Source organism: Lagopus leucura, unplaced genomic scaffold (assembly GCF_019238085.1).
Source record: "Lagopus leucura isolate 7727_CA_CO unplaced genomic scaffold, USGS_WTPT01 Super-Scaffold_100018, whole genome shotgun sequence".
Lineage (NCBI taxonomy): Eukaryota > Metazoa > Chordata > Aves > Galliformes > Phasianidae > Lagopus > Lagopus leucura.
Window position 1 is genome coordinate 14,692,865 of NW_024962272.1, and position 8,418 is coordinate 14,701,282.

Genomic DNA, 8,418 nt, shown 5'->3' on the forward strand with positions numbered 1-8,418 from the left:
AGATAAATAATTTTTCATCTGATCCAGTGTAAAAAGGTTCTCCATAACATGCTGTTAGTTCCACTGGAAATTTCATGCTTCAGGAAAAAGATGAAGAAACTTAAAATTTGATTTTAAGGAGATCAGCAAAATCTCTTTGGAAGATAAATTTCTGCAGCTGGAGTTCTGCAATAATGATTTCATTTTTACTTTCTACCATATTCGGTGCTTTTTAATGACATGTTTCTCTTTTTCATTTATAGTGGTAGTAGCGATAACAGTAATAGCAGCTGTATTACCATTGATACGTTATTGTCTTTCTGTTCAACAAGTATTTTTTAAGCAGATTCATTTTCAAATTAAATGGACAAAAGAAGCAGAGTGAATTTTCCTTTTCATCTTTTTGGGAAAACAGACAAATAGTTTGAGAGAAATTCCATTCCAGCAAGAAAAAAAACAAAGTCCTTTTTCTGAAACCCAGGTAGGTGCCAATCCCTACCAACTTGATTAGCTTAATATATGCTTCAGCAACATCCCTTTCTATTGATATGGATTCATACTTCTGCTTAGCTTATTAGTGTCGTATAATCTGGCAGCAGCTAAGTACCACTACAAAATCATCTGTTCCCTCTCTCTTCATCTGTACCCCAAATCATCTCAGCTTCTCCTCACAGAGTGGGAGGGAACAGAAAACTGGAAAAAGACAAAACTTATGGTGTGAGATAAAGACAGTTTAATAGGATGGAAAAGGAAGAAATAATGAAAATAATAGTAACAATAAAATAATAGACAATATAAAAGACTGCACAGTGCAGTTTCTCATCACTCATGACTGATGTTCAGCCTTCCCCAGCAAAATCCCTCCAGTTTTCATTAAACTAGTTTGTGTTCAGTAGTGGAGAGGTTTTTTTTTTTTGGTTGAGTTACAGCAGATATTTATGCTAGTGAAAACCTTTGAACAATTGTAACAGAGCCAAGTATTTCACCCTGTCTTGATCAAGGTTGTGTTAACCTTGTTTGAATTCTGTTTAAATAACAATTAAAATGTTATAATTTAACACAAGGTAGAAGATTACACTAACTTAAAATTTGGCACAAAGTTTTGGAGTGAGATTTCAAATCAAATTCATTGCAATATCATTGTCCACTTTAATGTCGTCTTGTGGAAACATGTTAATATGCATTAATTTATGCAGGATGCATAGTTTACTAACCCACTAGACCTAGAATATCATGAGATGGTACACTTAGTACTCAATGAAAAGTGAATACTATTTTCCATTCAGCATAAGTGAGGAAGACTGTTAAGCAAAACAGACCTGGCTGGCCTGAAAGGGTCAAACAGGGAACATGCGGCCCCTCCTGAAAGGGAAGGACTGTCATGTGAAACTGGCAAGCATAAGTTACAGCTTCTTCGTTCCGTGACCAAGAGCAGAACATGTTCTGTGAAGAGAACGCCTTTTGATCATAATCCACAAAAGCGTTAATTAAGTAATGATGTATTGCTGTCAGTTGCATGAATGTTATCTGATTTAAGTATTGTATACTCCTGTAGCTAAAAGATATAAAAACCCTGTAACAACAATAAACTTTGCCTCTTGCACCACCAGAGCCTAAGCCCGTCTGTTCCAGGCGTCTTGTGCTGGTCTCCGTCATTTGGTGCCGAAACCCAGGAATCTCGGACTCCAAATGACAAAGGCGTCGCTTCCTCCCACGAGCCGCGGTTGGTAAGTTGAAATAGGGAGGTAAGGACTAGGGAATTGGACAGATTGTTAAATAAAATGGGATAGGCTGCAAGTACAGAACGAGGCATTTTTTTCTGCAATGCTGAAATCATTATTAGTTGCCCGAGGAGTAAAAGTGACTGGGGTCAGATTAGTCGTTTTTTAGATTTTATAGAGGAAGTATGCCCCTGGTTTCCCAGGGATGGAACTATTAATATTGAAACTTGGAACAAAGTAGGTGAAAGACTCCAGGGCTATTATGCTGTGCATGGTCCTGAGAAGGTACCTATTGATACCTTTACACTTTGGACTCTAATAAAAAAATGTCTCAGAGGAGACACAGGAGATGAGAAGTGGCAGTGGACCACTCGCTCAACAGAAAAGTTATATCCTGCCTTGTCGCGATCAAAATCTCTTGATCATATCCCTTCGTCCATGCCATCGGCACCCCCACCCTCCCCTCCCCAATATGAGCAACCTTTGATTTGTAAATTAGCAAACGACTTGCGGCCTTGTAAACCTCCTGGCAATAACATAACAAAGGATATTTTACCCCCTGATGATTGGGGAGAATTAGAAAAAGAGGCTGCTGAATACCACCATAAGGACTTAGTGGCTGTATTCCCAGCGTTACAGGCTGCTGATGCCGCTGTGCAGACACAACAGATAGTCGATCAGGCTCGATCAGATCCCCTTGCTGTTTTGCCTGCCTTTCGAGCAGGGCGAATGCCTCCACCACCGGGTGTGGACGCTCTGCTTATGCAACAATCCCCTATGCAAATAGCATTAAAAGAAGCTAGGAAAGCTGGGGAGACAATTTATGATTTTTCTGGGCACATTTTTCCCGTGATACAGAGCCAATAAGCAAATGGAAGCATACTAAATGATTATGAGCCTATTCCTTTTAAACAAATGAAAGAGCTTAAAGCTGCTAATATTCTTCCCCCTTCTGACTGGAAAAGCTTGGCAAACGCTGTGTTAAGTGGAGGTGAATATTTGCTTTGGACTTCCGAATATGCGGAACGGTTCTTCTTGTGCCCCTTTATTACCAGTTCCTCATTTTGGAGTGAACCCCAGAGGATTAATGCCTAATGATTTATGGCAGAAGGATATCACACATGTACCTTCTTTTGGAAAATCTTCTTATGTCCATGTAACAATTGACACTTTCTCTCACTTTGCAGTAGCCTCAGACTTGTCTGGTGAAAAACTCTCTCATGTATGCAACCATCTTTTGCATTGTTTTAGCGTTATGGGAACACCGAAATCATTAAAAACCGGTAACAGGCCAGCTTATGTAAGTAGCAGTTTTGCAACCTTTTGTAGACATTTTAAAATTCACCATAAAACTGGAATTCCATATAATCCAGAAGGCCAAGGCATAGTAGAAAAATTTAATCATTTATTGAAAACTCAATTAAAGAAAATAAAAAGGGGGACATGAGGAATTAAAGATACTCCGTCCTCTATGTTATCACATGCATTATTTGTTTTAAATTTTTTGACACTGGATGATGACAGAAAATCGGCTGCGGATAGACATTGGAGTAATAAAACAAGAAATAAACCAATAGCATATTGGAGAAATCCAATGGACGGTAGAATTTATGGTCCTGATCCTGTACTAATTTGGAGCAGAGGATATGTTTGTGTTTTCCCTACAGATGAAACCTCACCACGGTGGATACCAGAGAGATACGTCCGTCATGCTGAAAACCAAAATGGGAAAACTGCGAAGGAAGATGCAGAGACTGACTCTAACCCAGACGAATCCATTGTGTGAACAAATTATAATGCAAAATGATTGGGATACTAATGTTTCAACAGGAATACACTGGGCTATGAACTTTTATTACCCGAATTTTACAATGTACACTAAAGGTCCAGGGAGACTGCCCCCTCAAGTTCCTCCATGCGAAACCATGCAAATCATAAAATCCTTAATTTGCCATGCAGACTATACATCGATATGCGTCACACCAGTAGAGTATAACTGCTCTCGATTTCCTTGGTCGAAAATCCAAAGTCATTTACAAGGTATTTGGGACAATGCAAATACTTCTTTGGACTTAAAAGAGCTTCAACAGCACATACAAGATATAATGAAAGCACATAAACTAGATGTCACCCTAGCAACCCAGGCTCAAGATTTTGTTAGAACACTTAAGGCTACTTTCCCTTCGTTCTCATCATTTCAGAAATGGTTTTATGGTATATGCTTGATGATTGTAATTGTGTTGATAGGGCTAATACTACTCCCCTGTGTAATACGTTTGGTAATTCAACAATTGCAGGCAATACAAACTGAAATCAAAAAGGTTAAATTAGAACAAATGAAAAATAAACCACCACCACCCCTGGTCTAATAGAATAGAAAAGGGTGGAATGAGGAAGACTGTTAAGCAAAACAGACCTGGCTGGCCTGAAAGGGTCAAACAGGGAACATGCGGCCCCTCCTGAAAGGGAAGGACTGTCATGTGAAACTGGCAAGCATAAGCTACAGCTTCTTCGTTCCATGACCAAGAGCAGAACATGTTCTGTGAAGAGAATGCCTTTTGATCATAATCCACAAAGGAGTTAATTAAGTAATGATGTATTGCTGTCAGTTGCATGAATGTTATCTGATTTAAGTATTGTATACTCCTGTAGCTAAAAGATATAAAAACCCTTTAACAACAATAAACTGCTTCTTGCGCCACCAGAGCCTAAGCCTGTCTATTCCAGGCGTCTTGAGCTGGTCTCTGTCACATAAGTTTCCTCGTCTATTCTTCAATTTGTCAATGAGCACTTTGCATCTGCATTTAACAAGAAGTCCCAATTTCTTATGAAATATGTGGTAACCTAGGTGTTTTCAGCTGGCTATAAATGTTGTAAGAACAGTTTATTTTTAAGTTAAGTAAGCAAAATTAGAAAAATGAATGTGAATCACAGTTCTCTCAAGCATGAAATAGCCTTTTAATTTGAATTTTATTAAATTTGGTGACTGGTCATAAAGTCCAAAAGAAGTATTTATTACTGTTATGAGTTATGGAGTCTATACTTTGTAAGGTCAAAAGCCCATTGTTTTTGCATGATGCTGCACTGAAGATGTACAAATATAGTCATTCTCTCCCAGTGCTTTTGTTCCAGCATTTATACTGCAAGAAAAAAGTAGATGCATAAAACTTAAGAGTGTCACAATGTACTTATCTACCCAATAATTTGATTAACTGTAGTTGTTTATCTGCTTACAGTTTTACTGAAACTTTGAGTAGGAATATAATGACCAGCCAATCAAACTATGGAGAAGTGTAGAGGCCAAGATACTTACCTACTGTTTTGCTTGACTTGGTATTGGTAGAATCTAATTTTCTATCTATTTATTTTTAATGCTGGATAAAAACAGTGAAGAGAACAGGAAATTATACTTGATTTTTTTCTATTGTCCTGAAAAAGTCTATGACAAGTTTGGGTTATAGTACATTTGTTCTTCCTGTTATTCAAAAACCATCATCTGCTGGTCTTCCCTGCATGTACATCTAATTTGTTCTTTCTATTCAATGATAGCCTAAAGTTAACAAGGACTATGGTTAAACTCCTTCTAATGACTGTACAGAACTAGAACAATGTCATATAATCTTTTTGGAGGTTATACAATTGCCTACGTGAAGAAAGAATATTAACTGAAGGAACAATTATGTATTTTTTTCTTATTTTCATTTTCAAGCTCTTTCCAGAACATTCCGATTAATATCAGACTAGATTTGGAATTAGAAGAGTAAGCAAGGAAATAATAGAGGTACAATCTGGCAATACCCTCCAGAGTTGCTAATTTATTTCAGCAACAGGTGTATGAGGAATACATGTGATATCAGACATTAAAACTTTGTGAGAATGCTAGCCACCAACAAGTGCTTCTACTTACATCAAAAATACAAAAAATATATCTATTAATTGAGTAAAACAAAAGCAAATGCAAACAAGGTCAGAAAAAAAAAAAAGAAACCAGACTAAAAATTTCAAATCAAAATATAGCGTATCTAGTTTGATCTTTGTCTTTTATCATGTAACAGAAAAGAGGTAAAGCAAACAATAGCATGATGCTGATCTCTACTATTTGTCAGCTTGTCTCTCTGTTTCTGTAACATGCTCCTGTGTTTCCAAAGAATTTAAAGTAACAAAATTAGTTCCTGTTTCCTTTTGAGTCTGGACAGCATCATCTCTAATTCTTCTATTCTCATTGTTAGTTCTTTACAAAACTGGTTAAGTCTGCATCTCTCTCCTGTTCTGATTTAGAGTATAACAATGTATTTCCTTAAGAATTTAAGTAATGTGCACCCAGGAAAGATACTTAATAACATATGTACTCATAGGCTCTCCAAGAGAAAAGAAATCTGATGGAACAATGAAGTTTGCATTTCATGTATTTCAGATGTCACACTAAGTCTGCAAAAACTAACACAACTCAGCACTAACTATTTGCTCTCATGATTTCTAAACAAGGCAAATATTATTCAAAAGTAAGACTGTTGCTTTTAATTCTGGGAAAACTCAACCCATCTTACATTAACATGGGTGGAATAATGATTGTCTGTACGGAATCTGAATTAATTTATCTTACTGTAGTATATAATACTGCCAATTTTGGACAACAAATTTGTTGCAAACCAACCCTGAATTTGCTTTATCCAATGCTTAACTTAAAACTGGGTGAGAAGATAATGATTTATTGTTGTGAAAAGATAGAGCTACCTTTTTCTTTGTTTGTCATAGACTTAGGATGGAAAGATGATAACCACTTTGAAATTCTATGTGATCAGCTGGTTTCTTGTTACACATTTTGTTATGTTGGATATTAGAAAGCTGAGATGCTTTTTCATAGATCTGATGTCAAACTCTGGATAATATTGAAGGCCACTATGGCTTGTATAGTAGAACTTCAGTGTAGAGCAATCAACCAAGAATTAGCAAGGAATTTAAGTGAAGCTTAGTTTAGAACCACTGATGTGTGATGGTTCACTGATGTGAACCACTAGTCTGGAATTTACTTTTTCTCTTTGTTGTATCCTAACTCAGTATACCACTAGCAGTCATCTGGAAGGAGTTGATAACTATCTTTCCCCCATCAGTAGATTTTTAGGTTGAAACTGGTGGCATGAGTCCACACAGTATTTCCCTAAAGAAAGCTTATCAGAAACCATTCACTAGCAAAATATTTTATTTTATATAATTTTATATTACACTCTTTTATTATGGAGCTAGAAATCAGGAAGGAAAATCAGAGACACTATTGCAAACTGCATGTCACCGTAGCAACTGTTTTAGGACAAAAGCCCAGTTTTCAGTGTACAATGATGGAAATTTAGCCTTCCAACAAAACGCTTTCCCCAAGTATTTCTGCTAAGTAGAATAAGTGAGAGGGAAATTGACCATGGAAGAGAAAAGAGATACAACAGACTGGGGCGCAAGAATCAGTAGAAAAGAAAATTACAGGTATCTGTCTTACGTATCCTGAAGAAAGAATCTTAAAAGTGCTTCTACGTGCCATTCTCATTCTGTTATGCTGACTTACAAAACCTGCAAATTCTAATCTTTCTCTTCAATAGAAGTGGTATATCCTGATTTGCCATCAACAGATTTCATGGCTACACAATGTAAGGGCAAGGAAGTAACTTCTGTGAACTACTAAAAATGTTGGGATGTCAAGATGGTTCCTCCTCCATTAGTTTAATGACTAGCAATATATGACTATCTGTGATAGCTTGACTTTGACTATATGTAAGATATACTCTCAGCTGCTTGGTCACTTCCTCTCATCAAAAGGGTAGATGGAGATAATAAATAGAAAAGACTTGGCCAGGGAAAAGATAATGTAATTGAATATTGTGGGGAAAAAAAAAAAAAAAAAAAAAAAAAAAAAAGACAACAAACCAAAGACCTCTAACCACTTATTCACTGTCTTTCCAGGCTCAACTTCTCTTCTTCATTCCTGTCTCCCCAGTATATTTTACCTGCTAGTCACACTCTTTTTAATGCCCCCAAGGTTACCATGGGCCTTCTTTGCCACAGGGGCAATCAGCTGTCCAAAAGAACACCCAGGTCCTTCTCTGCAGAAGTCCTCTCCAGCAGGTCATTCTCTAGCCTGTATTGATGCATGTGGGGAGGAATGACTGCAGGCAAGAGTCTACACTTGCTCTTCTTGAACTTCGTCAAGTTCCTCCCTGCCCAAATCTTCTGTCTGCCCGGTTCTTCATGAATAGTGGCACAGACTTCTGGTACATCATCCATTCCTCCTAGATTTGTATCACAGAAAACTTGCTGAGTGTGGACTCTGTTACTTTATCCAAGTTTTTTCAACTGCTCTTTCAACTTTACTAGTGGGCATGCTGGTAATATGTTGACAGTTGAACTCTTATGATTCTATGAACTAACTCCATCAAGATGAGGAGGAGATTGAGAGGACAACTTGGTAGGCAGTTGGCATCCAGCCAAGTTCATCATCTACCTCAATGAATGTAAAAGTTTTTTATTGCTATACTGATAACACTCAACATACATTACTTGCATATCAGTTTCATCTTTCTCCTCACTTAACTCTCACTAAGGAAGCAATGTCTATACAACAGTAAGTTATTTAGGTTTGTGTTTATCCATTATGTTGCTGAAAAGGAGTTCTTGTTTAGAAAATAAGCTTTGTGAAAAGGAAAAATTAAACCACTAGTGTTTTACAAACCCA

General features: G+C 37.1%; 1 long non-coding RNA gene across 1 annotated transcript; it reads left to right on the forward strand.

Annotated features, from left to right (window-relative positions):
• The first annotated feature begins 1,617 nt into the window (after positions 1–1,617).
• On the forward strand, positions 1,618–3,366 carry LOC122183528. Its single transcript, XR_006180277.1, has 2 exons — positions 1,618–1,706; positions 2,888–3,366. It is a non-coding gene; the product is annotated as an uncharacterized LOC122183528 (long non-coding RNA).
• The last annotated feature ends 5,052 nt before the right edge of the window (positions 3,367–8,418 follow it).